Source organism: Euleptes europaea, chromosome 3, assembly GCF_029931775.1.
Source record: "Euleptes europaea isolate rEulEur1 chromosome 3, rEulEur1.hap1, whole genome shotgun sequence".
NCBI lineage: Eukaryota > Metazoa > Chordata > Lepidosauria > Squamata > Sphaerodactylidae > Euleptes > Euleptes europaea.
In genome coordinates, this window is record NC_079314.1 from 110332149 (window position 1) to 110345323 (window position 13175).

Genomic DNA, 13175 nt, shown 5'->3' on the forward strand with positions numbered 1-13175 from the left:
CTGCCCACAGCCACTCCCCCCTGATCCGTGATAGGGGGAACAACCCCCAGGTTGCCAATGGCGCACGCTGGCTTAGGGCCAATGGCGAGTGCGGGTTTAGGAGCCTTCGTCAGGGACTCAAGCTCCTAGGTTCTCCCCTGCTTACCGGCCTAACTATATACATACATAACACCCCCCCAGGTCCAAACAGTACACGAACACACAAAGTCCTTGAGATGGCTAGGTCTCGCTCGTGCCCACTGTGATCGGCGCGGTGCTAGAACGGGAGCCGCTGGAACGGAAGCTGCTGCTTGTTCGGCGGAGGCTGGGTTGGACTCGCTTGTGGTGGCCAGACTTTCCTCCGGACAGGCCTTGGGGGCGGGTGCCTCATCCGCTGGTGGTCGCCCCTCGGCCCGCTAGGTCTCTGATGCCTCGACTTGCTCCAGCTCCGCGGCTCTGGGGAATGCTGGGGTTTTCGAGGTGGTGACAGGATCGGCCATGTCTGCTGGGCAGCGACGCAGTTGGTCAATGTGTTGCCTCAAGACACGACCCTCCAGGGTAGCGACCCGGTAGGACACCAGGCCGGTGGCTTCCTGGACCATGGCTGGTTTCCCGGCTTGGCCCGCCCCGTAGTTGCGGGCGTAGACTGGGTCCTCCTGCTCTACAACTCTCAGGGTGGCAGTAGAGTCCTTGTGGGCCGGGCACTCAGGCACAAGGTCGGGGTGCAGTTGGTCGAGCAGGGTCTTTGGTCGATGGCCCATGATGAGTTCGGCTGGGCTCCTGCCGGTCGCGGAGTTTGGTGTGACATGCTGAGTCAGCAGGAAGTCTGCCAGCCACACGTCCCAGTCCTCGCGGACGATGCGCCATAACGCCTCCTTGGTTGTCCGGACCATTCGCTCCGCCTGGCCGTTGGTGGCAGGGTGGAATGGGGCTGAGGTTACATGGCAGATTAAGTTCTTAGCCATGAAGTCCTGAAATTCGGCGGATGTAAATTGGGCCCCGTTGTCGGAGACCACGGTGTCTGGCAGGCCGTGGGTCGCGAAGATCCGGCGCAGCTCCCGGATGACTACTCCCGAAGTCATAGCTCCGGCTTCGACCACTTCCAGCCACTTGGAGTAGGAGTCGACGACGATCAGGAAGGTCTTACCCTGGAATGGCCCCGCGAAGTCTATGTGGATGCGGGACCAGGGTGTGTGCGTCGACTCCCAGCGTTGGGTTGGGGCACGCGGCATTTCTGGTCGTGACTCCTGACAGGGTTGGCAATGCTTGACTCATTCCTCTACTGCGGCGTCGATGCCCGGCCACCACACATAGCTCCTTGCTAGCGCCTTCATGTGCACGATCCCTGGGTGGCAGGCATGTAGTGCCTCCAGGAGCCTTGTGCGGAGCTTGGTTGGGACCATGACCCGGCTCCCCCAGAGCAGGCAGCCCTTGTGTAAGGACAGCTCATGTTGGCGGATGGTGAACGGCTTGAATTCTCTGGCTGGCCGGGTTGCCGGCCACCCCTTCCCCACCCAGTTGAGAACCCGGGCAAGGTTTCGGTCCTTCGCCGTATGGGCGGCGACGTCCGATGCGTGCAGGGGCGGCTCCGGCAGGGTCTCCAGCAGCAGGACATCGAGGGCCGGTGATGGGTCAGGGTCGGGTCCCTCGAGAGGCAGGCGACTGAGGCGACTGACTGCATTGGCGATGCTCTTCCCGGTCTGATGCAGGAGCCGGAAGTCATAGGCGTTGAGAAAGATCGACCAGCGGAGCATGCGGGGGGACAGGATCTGTGGCATCTGGCGATCCGGCACGAACAGACCCAGGAGCGGCTTGTGGTCCGTCACGACGGTGAACAGTCAGCTGTAAACGTAGTCGTCGAACTTTTTGATGCCGGCCACGATGGCGAGTGCCTCCCGAACGTTATTAAGATCAAAAGAATTGTCCCTGTAGACCCAAATGGCAAAAAATGTAAATCATTTTTGTTATGTTTGTTGTTAATAAAATGAAGAGTTAATGGAGCATCAAGTACTTTTGCCCTAATCCTAGATTTATGTTCACCTATGCGCACTTTGCCACTCCTTTATGTGACCATATATAAGTTGGCTATCACAGGGTCTACAGCAGGGGTGGGGAACCTTTTTCCTGCCAAGGGCCATTTGCACATTTGTAACATCATTCGGAGGCCATACCAGGTGTAGATCTCCTGGCGCGGGGGGGGGGGGGGGAGGCTAGGATTGCCAGGTCTCCAGCCACAACCTGGAGGTTGGCAACCCCAGGGGAGGCCACACAGAGAAGGACTGCAGGGCGCCCCCGCTCCCCCCTCCCAGGCGGGAGGGCAGCCAGCAGTGGGCCTGAGCAAACGAGACGCCAGGAGGGTGCATCCCGCAGTCGATCAGCAAGGGAGGAAGGGAGGAAGGAAAACAGAAAGAGGAAAAGGGAGGGAGAAAGAGAGAGAAAGGGAGAAAGAAATGGAAAGAGGGGGAGAAAGAAAGAAAAGGATGGAGGGAGACAAAGAAAGAGACAGAAAAAGAGGGAGAAAGAGGGAGAGAAAGGAGAAAGAGTGACAGAAAAAGAAGAAGAGAGAAAAGCCTTCCCCACACACACACACACACACACACACCCATGCACGCTGGCCCCGCACGACCGGGCCCCAGCCTCCCCGCCTCCCCCGCCCATGCACACCCGGTGGTGCATGGAGCCCCACTCAACCAGGCCCTAGTCTCCATGCCCTCCCCTCCAGTCCACAAAAGCCCCCCCAGAAGCCCAATTGGCTCCCTCACGCATGCTCTGCCACTGGGAGCCTCCGGCCTCTCCCCCCTCCCTCTCACCGCTCAACAGCTGATAGGCAGCAAGAGGGGCTTACAATGTGCCACAGCTTTCCTGCATGCCGCTGCTGTAGGGGGCAGCCTTGGGGGAAGTGTCCCTCCCCCTCCCCTCTCTCCAACCAACAGCCAACAGTCGGCGAGAGGAGGTCCAAAGGGCGCTGCAGTGCCCCTCTAAGCTGCGGCTCTAGGAACACCCTCGGGGAGGGCCGCCCTGTGCCCCGCCTCCACGGCAGGGCCCCGGAGCTCCCGAGGGCCATAAAAAATGTCCTCGGGGGCCGCATACGGCCCCGGGCCGGAGGTTCCCCATCCCTGGTCTACAGGGTCTACAGGGTCTACAGGGGCAATTCTTTTGATCTTAATAATGTACAAAAAATCGCGTTAAGACAAGAAATGCGCTTTATTCATCTCTTCAAATCCTATTCTCAACTAGGTTTAAATAATGAGATTGATTTATCTTGATTTCTATAATTTTTGTCTACTCAAAATTCAAGCATTCAAAGGCAGGACAGCCCTACAGGCGCAGAGAAAGATGACCTACTTGATATTTGAAATATGAATGAGAATTTCTTCATTCTTAGGTATAGTATTGTTGTCTTAATTTTTGTAAAAACAAACAAAAAAATTAAATATATAAACAATATGAACGAGATACGTGTTTTGGAGAATGGTTTTTATCATATTTTAGGAGTTTTGACACTTGAACGAATGAACCACTGATGAAGCTGCCCTGGTAGGCAGTGAAAACGTTCGAGCCATCCGGACCGCGTTTAGATCTTGTTCCCAGCTCCTTCATGTTCAATTGACTCTGAAAAGCAATAAGATTTTGATACAATTGTTATTTATACTTACCTTGTTACTCTGTGACATTGTCACCTTGCAAAAATTGTAGCGTTTGTATACAGCTACTTTGTGTTAATCTTGTTCCTTGCATGACGTTTATACTAGTAAATTTCCTTTGATTTTCGGTTTTCACTTATGCGCTGTTAGAATATAAGTTTCAATTTGAATACTTTGAGCTTGGTATTATTCTTTCTACAGCTTGTCTAATTAATACCAGTGCATCTTTTGGTTTAGTACCTGGAGGTTGGCAACCCTAGCAGGTAGTATGGAGCTTGATCTCTAGTGACCATATGGAAGGGGTCTAGGAAACGGAGACGAGGTTAGTGAGAGCTCTATAGGAACCAGAAACAGGCAAGTGTGAATACAAGCATCTTTGTCCATAAAGCTTGCTAGTTACTTTTCAAGGCAGCCTAAAAATACCATAGCTCTTATTCCAGAAATTGATATGCTTTGCATTTTTAATTTTAGGACACAAAGCTAGAGGGAAAGGTTTTTTTTTTTCTGAGCGGCAGAACCTGATAAAACTTCAGAAATGTGTTTCTCCTGGGTATTTTGGGTTTTATTTTTCCGCCCTTTGCTTTCTGTAACTGCCTGCAGCAAAGAGGCCTTAACAAAAGGGGCGGGGAGAGAGAATTGTCCCTTTGCCTTCCCTTTCATGGATGAGATTGAAGTTTGCAGAGAGGAAAATTGCTAAATCGGGAAAGTCTGGGCATTCTCAGAGTTGATTTTAGAAGAAAAAAATTGTTCTCTTTGTGTTTTTCCCCCCTGTTGTTTGTCAGCTCTGAAAATAAACCCTACCAGGGCAGCTGAAGTTCCTGAAACCAATAGCTTCATATCATAATCCAAGGTTGGCTTAACCATCATCAGAACTACTCTGCAAGGTAAGCAGAATCCCTGTACCTGCCCCGCCCCCCTACGGCTCTTAGCCCCAAACACCTCTGAATCCTAAACCATCATTGGCGAAAGAAAGAAAGAAAGAAAGAAAGAAAGAAAGAAAGAAAGAAAGAAAGAAAGAAAGAAAGAAAGAAAGAAAACAGACAAAGAGCAGAGATAATACAAGATTCTAGTCCCTATGGCTTTACAGGGGGGGAAAGTTAGGTCAGAGTCTCCGATGTACAATGCCTTCTATAATTTTATTCTTTCCCTTTGCTCTTATAACCTACTAGGGTTGCCAGCTCCAGGCTTGGAAATTCCTGGAGATTTTGGGGATGGAGCACGGGGAGAGCATGGTTTGGGGAAGGGAGGAGCCTCCGCAGGGTATAATGCCATACAGTCCAGCATCCAAAGCAGCCATTTTCTCCATTTCTGGAGATCAGTTGTAATTTCAGGAGAGCTCCAGGCCCCACCAGGAAGGTTGGCAACCCTACCCACCCAATAGTGCAGCAGCTTTGGGGCAAGGTGGGGCAATTACTTGAGAACACCTGAAGACCTGTCCCAGTGGGGCAGCTTTTGCTGTGCAGTGTTGTTCTACTAGGTTTATTAGTAGGGTTGTCAGGTCCCTCTTTGCCACTGGAGGGAGGTTTTTGGGGCGGAGCCTAAGGAGGGTGGGGTTTGGGGAGGGAAGGGAAGGGACTTCAATGCCATAGAGTCCAATTGCCAAAGCGGCCATTTTCTCCAGGTGAACTGATCGCTATCGGCTGGAGATCAGTTGTAATAGCGGGAGATCTCCAGCTAGTACCTGGAGGCTGGGAACCCTAAATCTATAGCATGCCTTGCTAAGGTCCTTCCCCTCCCCAAACCCCAGCCTCCCCAGCCTCCACCCCCAAATTTTCAGGAATTTCTTATCCTGGATTTGGCTACCCTGTTTCAGGAGCAGGTAGGCAATTTTTTTTCATCCAAAAGGACAAAAGAAGAGCAAAGCCCCCAAAAGTCTGAACAAATATAAATGTTTTGTTGTTGATTTGCACCAGTCTTGAATCTCCCAGGTAGTCTTTGTAAATGAATAGTTCATTGTCAAGCACAGAGACCACTGGTTTTGTGACCATCGCTCCTATAACAGAATATCCATGACGCTTAACCTCGTATAATAGACCTGACATAAGCTTGCAGTGTAGATACCCAAGAGGCGAGAGAGAACATGAAAGAAAAAGAATCTATAAATGCTGCTGTGCTTGAGTACTGAATTTCTCAGCAAGGAAGAGTGTTGTCTTGAGCAGTTTAGTGGGGAAAATTAAGACTCCTATATTGCAAGTTTTACTCAGAAGTGTGAAAATCCCATTTCTTCTCTGAGCTTTCTTGATGCACTGGCATGAAATACACAATAACGTAAAATTACTTTGCACGGCTTTGGGGAAAAAAACCATGATACATTCACGGAAGCATAAAACATGAATAGGAAACAGTGCTAAAATGCTCCTTCAGCAGTTCCGCCATGTGAATGATTGCAAATGGAAAAAGTTGTTTTCTTTGCATTAAGATTCAAAGGGCATTTTGAATGCCGTATTGCATTCCTGCAGTTATGGCTAGAGCGTTCTGTGAATGTGCACAGCAGCACACCCGTTCACGCACCCAAGTTTCCATACTGGCAGCTCACATTCTGCAAGCTGATTCTGCAACTAAGTGGTTTGGAGTGGTGGACTCTAATCTGGAGAACCGGGTTTGATTTCCTGCACCTCCAAATGAGTGGTGGGCTCTAATCTGGTGAACTGGGTTGGTTTCCCACCCTCCTCAGGCTCCCCCCACCCAAATTTCCAAGTATTTCCCAACCCGGAACTGGCAACCCTACATAGATTCCACCCTCCAAAGCAGCCATTTCATCCAGGAGAACTGATCTCTGTAGTCTGGAGATCATTTGTGATTCCAGGAGATCTCCAGGTCCTACCTGGAGGTTGGCAACCCTATCTTGAAAGCTCTGAGTCTTTTGCTGGCTGACACTACTCCATAAAACACACTAATCAAAACTACAGTAAGATACAAAAATTGTTTCCCTCCAAGTATCATGGATATGTAGTAGGGCTGCCATGTCCCTCTTCGCCACCGGTGGGAAGTTTTTTGGGTAGAGCCTGAGGAGGGCGGGGTTTGGGTGGGGAGGGGCTTCAATGCTATAGAGTCCACTGGCCAAAGCGACCATTTTCTCCAGGCGAACTGATCTCTACTGGATGGAGATCAGTTGTAACAGCAGGCAATCTCCAGCTAGTACCTGGAGGTTAACCAAACAAAAAAGGGCTCAGTGCTGTAAAGTTAGTTGGCAAAAAGAAAACAGCACACAAGTTGCAAATATATAGAATAACCACATATATTGGAAAAAAATAAGCAAAAAATTGTGAATGTGAAACCAACACCTAAGAAAGCATAACAACAGACGAACAAACAATATATCAGATTTCCAACCTATTGTAAAAATATATATACAATACAAAAGTAATTCATATGCAAAGTTTATGCTAAGAATCCACAAGTAGAAGAAAGAGTTGAGTTCCGTTGCGCTGTATAATTGACCAGTTCTGGTGCAAAAATGAACTAAGCGAAATATACAACCTTGTCTTCAAATTCAAGGTAACAGTAGGTTGGAAAAGAATGGGGATGGTACGTGTTGTCTAGATCCTTTTGATACACGTTTCGCAGTAGGCTTCTTCAGCACATGAACTGCTCCCTGGCTAGTTTCTATGTTGAGTGGAACATAAGCATTCTCTGAATGTGTGCTGTTTTCTTTTTGCCAAGTACCTGGAGGTTGGCAACCCTACTCTGTAGTGTGATAAGGATATTGAGAATTCTGTTAGATCACTAGCACATAGATGCATAAGAGCTCTGTGAGCGTCACCAAGGATATGATCGAGAAACTGGACCGAGTTTGAATCCCCACTGTACCACAGAAGCTTGCTGGGTGACCTTAGGCCAGTCACACATTCTCAGCCTCATTTACCTCACAGAAAATTGTGAGGATAAAATGGAGGAGAGGAGCACTATGTAAGCTGCTTTGAGCCTCCTTTGGGGAGACAGGTGGGGTATAAATAGGGTTCCCAGGTGCCCGCTAATGGTGGGCAATTGCCCGCTGATTCCTGCCACTGCTGGCCAATTGTCCGGCAGAAGGAGGCTGGCCAAAAGGGGGGAAGCTATAGAAACCATACAGTTTTTTGGGTAATCGCTATAGCGTGTGTCCCCCCCCCCCCCAGTGCAATGCTGGCGCTTCTGCATCGTACCAGAAGTGATGTCATCACGCGGGGGGGGCTGATCACCGCCCCCTATACCTGCCCCCCAGATCTCCCGCTAGTTGCCTGGAGGGACCTGGCAACCCTAGGTATAAATGAAGTAAATAAAAGTGGAAAGAGAACCTAAATTCAGAGATTTTCTTCCCCCTGTACAAAAACTGGTGCATGCACATTATTTAAAATTTACCTGACCATTCCCAAAGGGAAGGCTTTTTCTGTAACTGAATATAATCATGAAAGCCACAAGCTAGCAGTTTTTGGTTTCTCCTTGAAATAGCTTTTGATGCTTGGAGAACATAACTAGGCTTAATTATAAAATGTTAGCTCTGTATTCCCCAATATAAAAATCTGTAGAGAGTTGTCCGTGACAGCTTAGCCAAGAATGTGATGAATTCATAATAGGCCTCTCCTCACCTTACAGGTTTAACAAGAAAGAGCTGTGGTGGGAATCGGATGGCAATATTTTAAAACGTAATTCTCTCAGAGTTTTAGATCCTAAGTTTAGGATTCATTTGAGGATCGGCATCCCAGTTTTGGAGGTTGCTTGAAAAAGTAGGTTAATGCTTATCAGATTCTGGCAATCACAGGATGACTTTTTGAGCATGACTTCGGAGGACATTCCTTTAGAAAATGTCCTCCGCTGAGGATGGCTAGTCACCAGGCTCTCTGGCCCCACAAGGGTCTCTCAAGTGTGGGGCTTAAAGCCAACTGGTTTTGCCTCATCCCAATAGGCAACCCCTGGGTGTCTGTTTACCTCACCAGCTCCATCCTTGGCCTGTACTCTGGCATGGCTTAATTATGCCGGCACAGAGTATGCATGGCCCTGGGTTCACTGGGATCTCCTGTGCGTCCTCCAATTCCCTACCACCTACATTGCAGCATCTTGGCTGCCAAAGGAACTCAACCAGGACACCAGTTTTCCCACAGCCATCACTTCAGTGGCAAGTATTGCCCTGGCAGCCACAACTGTGCTATCGCAACTCGGTTGAGCAGCCCAGCTTTCCCTTGGTAGGGCTTCTGCTTACACCATTTGGTGTCCCGTTCTCATTTCTACACACAGCGCATAGTTAAATTGCGGAAATCCGTACCCCGGTATGTGGTGATGGCTTGGAAGGCTCGAAGAGGGGAGCGGACATGTTCATGGTTAGTTGGTGCTACTCGGGGACACGGCAAGAGCTGTTGTAGTAACCGAATGTGAGCAGCTCCTGCGGGGTTTGAGAGTGGGACTTGGAGTTCCACCTTTTCCTGGTCTTTTGAAAGTTGATAGAAGAGAGTTCTACGGATACCGTGGACCATTGAAAATACAAATCAATGGGTTCGAGATCAAATCAAGCTTGAACTCTCACTAGAAGCTAAATGTAGGGCTGTCAAAAAAAAATTCGGTACAGTTCGGATTCGGCCGAATTTGGCCCTTGTGGGTTCGGTACGTGCCGAAGTCCGAACTCCCCCACTTCGGATCCGTTCAATTCGGCGGGAATTCAAAGTTCGGAAAAAAAATTCGGCCGAATAAAGCCATTAAAAACACAACCGCGCCTTTCCGTGGCTCTGGGGGGGGCATTTTTGGGCTTAGAGGTCCCAAACTTTCAGCAGAGCTTCAAAGGACGTATATTGAAAGACTCCCCAAGTTTTGTAAAGATTGGGTCAGGGGGGGCTGAGATATGGGCCCTGAAAGGGGTCCCCCCCACCCTTAATGTGTATCTCTCCGCAGAGCTTGCCGCCCACGCACAAAGCTCCCGGCCCGACAAACAGCTGATGAGAGCAAGGGCGGGGCAGGTGCTAAGAACTTTGCAAAGCAACACAACGGCAGAGCAACCCCTTTGCAAACATGCAAAGGGCGGGGCAGGTGTGAAGAATTTTGCAAAACAATACAACTGCAAAGCAACACAAGCACGCAATGCAACACCTTTGCAACAGTGCATAGCAACACCTGATGCCTGGGAGTTTGCATACCATGGAAAGGGACAGAGGCAGCTAGCTATGCATAATGAGCAGGAGGGGGTGGAATTTCTCCTTTTGCATTGGACTTGGGACCAGGCAGATGCATTCTTTAAGTCACCATTTGAAAACCAGTTTTGAGCAAACATCAAAATAACCTAACTGATCTTATGAATGAGGAAAAACCTGAAGAATAAAAATGAAGCCCCCCCTCAAACCAGGGAGAGAGAGACTGAAGGGGGAACACACACCCCAGGCAGAACCGGCAAAAGCCCCCTTTGGCTTCCCCCCCCCACCCACAGAAACTGCTCCCTCCCCACACACACACACAGACTCTGCTTTCCCCCACACACACACACAGAAAAGAAAAAATATAGATTAAAGCCCCCAAAGGGGTCTTACTGTGGCTGTCTTCTGTTCCAGCAGGAGGGGCTGGGAGGCTGGGTAATCCAATATGATTCCATTTGTATCCAATATAAGATCCATACGTATGCATCTCTCGAGGGTGATCCATTCATCCCAATAGGGAAAAGGGAAAAGCCCATATCTCGGGGGGCCCTGACCCAATGTTTACAAAACTTGGATGGTATCTTAAAAAGCCTTGACTGAAGCTCCGCTGAAAGTCTGGGGTCGGCACACCCAAAAATGCGCCCCCTGCAGCCATGGAAAGAGAAAAAGGGGGGAGCCAATATTTCAGCCCCCACTGAACCCATCTTTACAAAACTTGGGTGGTCTCTTAAGAGGGATTCTCTAAAGCTATGACAAAAGTTTGGTGGCTGCACCCCCAAAAAAGCGCCCCCTGCAGCCACGAAAATGGAAAAGGGGGGAGAGGAAAAAGGGGTGGAGCCCATATCTCGGGGGGCCCTGACCCAATGTTTACAAAACTTGGGGGGTATCTTAAGAAGCCTAGTCTGATGCTCCGCTGAAAGTTTGGGGTCGGCACACCCAAAAATGCGCCCTCTGCAGCCATGGAAAGAAAAAAGGGGGGAGCCCATATCTCGGGACCCCCTGACCCAATGTTTACAAAACTTGGGTGGTCTCTTAAAAAAACCTGCCTGAATATCCCCTGAAAGTTTGGGGTCAGTACCCCAAAAAATGCGCCCCCTGCAGCCACGGAAAGGAGCGAATGTGCACAAGCACCCCCTCACACACACATGAGGATTTCCCTCTCTCTCTCTCTTTCCCCGGCCGGCCACACATCAGCTGATTCCTCCAGTACTCAATCCTGACTGATTGGCCAGAAGAAGACCCAGCTTGGCCACCGATTGGCCGGGGGAGGAGAATGCTGCTTACTGAAGGTTATGCTGCTTACTGACGGCCCGAATTGGCCGAATTTATTCGTGAACTCCCGAACTCGCTGAATTCGGCCCCCCCGGTTGCCCGCCAGTTTTGAGTTCGGTTCGTCCCGAACTAAAAACCGCCGAATCAAGGGAAATTCGGCTGATTTTCAGTTCGGGCCGAACCGAATTGACAGCCCTAGCTAAATGACAAAACTGAGGCTACTGTACTTTGGGCACATTATGAGAAGACAAGAGTCACTGGAAAAGACATTCATGCTAGGAAGACCTGAGCGAGGCTGTTAACCAGAGGACATTTTGGAGGTCATTAATTCATAGGGTCTCTGTAAGTCAGAAGTGACTTGATGGCACTTAGCACACGCACCCAGCGGAGCTCATCTTTGCATCCCCTCTGATGTCCTTCCTCCTGAATAAAGCTTCCAAAAGCTCTAGGCTTCAACTTGGGCCTTCCAACTTCTCTGCTGTTTGGGGGTGATGATTGCAGGGGGTCTTGAGAGGAGTGGTGAGCTCCAGTAGGTGATGATAGGGGGACATCTGTCTCCCAGGGTTGTGCAAACTCCATGGATAGTTGGATACCACTTCCCAAACTGGTTGTTCAGTATCCACCTCATAGATAGGGTCTCTAACCACCAGGTGGAGGCTGGAGATCTCCCGCTATTACAATTGATCTCCATGCGACAATGATCAGTTCACCTGGAGAAAACGGCCACTTTGGAAGGTGGACTTTATGGCATTATACTACACTGAAGGTGAGGCTGAGAAAGCTCGAAGAGAACTGTGACCAGCCCAAGGTCACCCAGCTGGCTTCACGTGTAGGAGTGGGGAAACCTACCTGGTTCACTAAATTAGAGTCCACTGCTCTTAACTACTACACCACACTGGTGTAGAATTATGTAAGCCACCCTGAGATTTGCATGAAGAAAGTACTAAATTCAATTTTCAGTTAAAAGGAGATCTGGGAAGAAGAAGGAGGTGGAGGAGGAGGAGAGTTGGTTTTTATATGCTGACTTTATCACTTAAGGCATAATCAAACCAGCTTACAATCACCTTCCCTTCCCCACAACAGACACCGTGTGAGGTAGGCGGGGCTGAGAGAGTGTGACTGACCCAAGGTCACCCAGCTGGCTTCATGTGTAGGAGTGGGGAAACAAATCCAGTTTACCAGATCAGAGTCCACTGCTCCAAACCACCGCTCTTAACCACTACACCACACTGGCTCTCTGGTAGCAGTTTATGTAAAAGACCTCTGCCTGAGGCCCTGCAGAGCTGCTGCCAGTCAGAGCAGACAATGTTGACCTTGACAGACCAATGGTCTGACTCAGTATAAGGCAGCTTCATGTGTTCGAAGGTGGGATAAAAGTGTAATTCATAAGAACAGATTGTGCATGTTGCAGTCAAAGATTGCCAAGGATCTGCTGTGCCTTTGATTGGGGAAATAAAAAAGATTGCTTGGGGTGGGGGTTAAGGTCGCTATTACCGTGTAGCGAAATTATGTCCAGTTAAACACAGGAAAGTGCTATCCACTGGGGAATGGTGTAATATGAACATTGTCATAGGCAATTGAATTATTTGTTCATTAGGACGTCTCTCCCCTTTTTACTCATGAGCCCTTCTGCCCCATTAACCGAAGCGCTTGCCTTAGAGAATATAAGCATACAGGAGGTTGCTAAGTGCACAGAGCAAGCTGCTAATCATGAGGAAATTATAATGGCTTTTTCACGGTCCATTGTCGTTTAGTTATCTTCACGGAATTACTACCCCTCTATTTGCAAAATGTCCCCATTAGCATGGGTGCAGACACGGCGTGTGCGTGTGTATATATTTTGCAGCATGCAATTGCCGCAGCGGCAAGGGCGCTAGGTACACATTGCACGCTCATCTGTATAACCATGCCCAGATACTGATCCTTAAACACAAAGCTGCTCCTGGAGTCATGGAGAAGTTAAAGTGGAGAGGCAGTGGGAGAGTATTCAACCGTATCCACACCTACTGGTTCTCCGTTCAAAATTGTGTGCGCACACAAACACATTGGCTGGTTCAAAAGGCATGTTTACTTTTCCAAAAACACATTTAGAATTTGCTGGAGGTAAGGCTGCCAGTTTTGGCAATAGGGTTGCCAGTTTTGGGTTGGGAAATACCTGGAGATTTTTGGGGCAGGGCCTGAGGAG

General features: G+C 49.3%; 1 pseudogene; it reads right to left on the reverse strand.

Moving 5' to 3' along the window:
* Positions 1–395: 395 nt before the first annotated feature.
* LOC130474909 (uncharacterized protein K02A2.6-like) lies at positions 396–1757 on the reverse strand (annotated as a pseudogene).
* Between the last annotated feature and the right edge of the window lie 11418 nt (positions 1758–13175).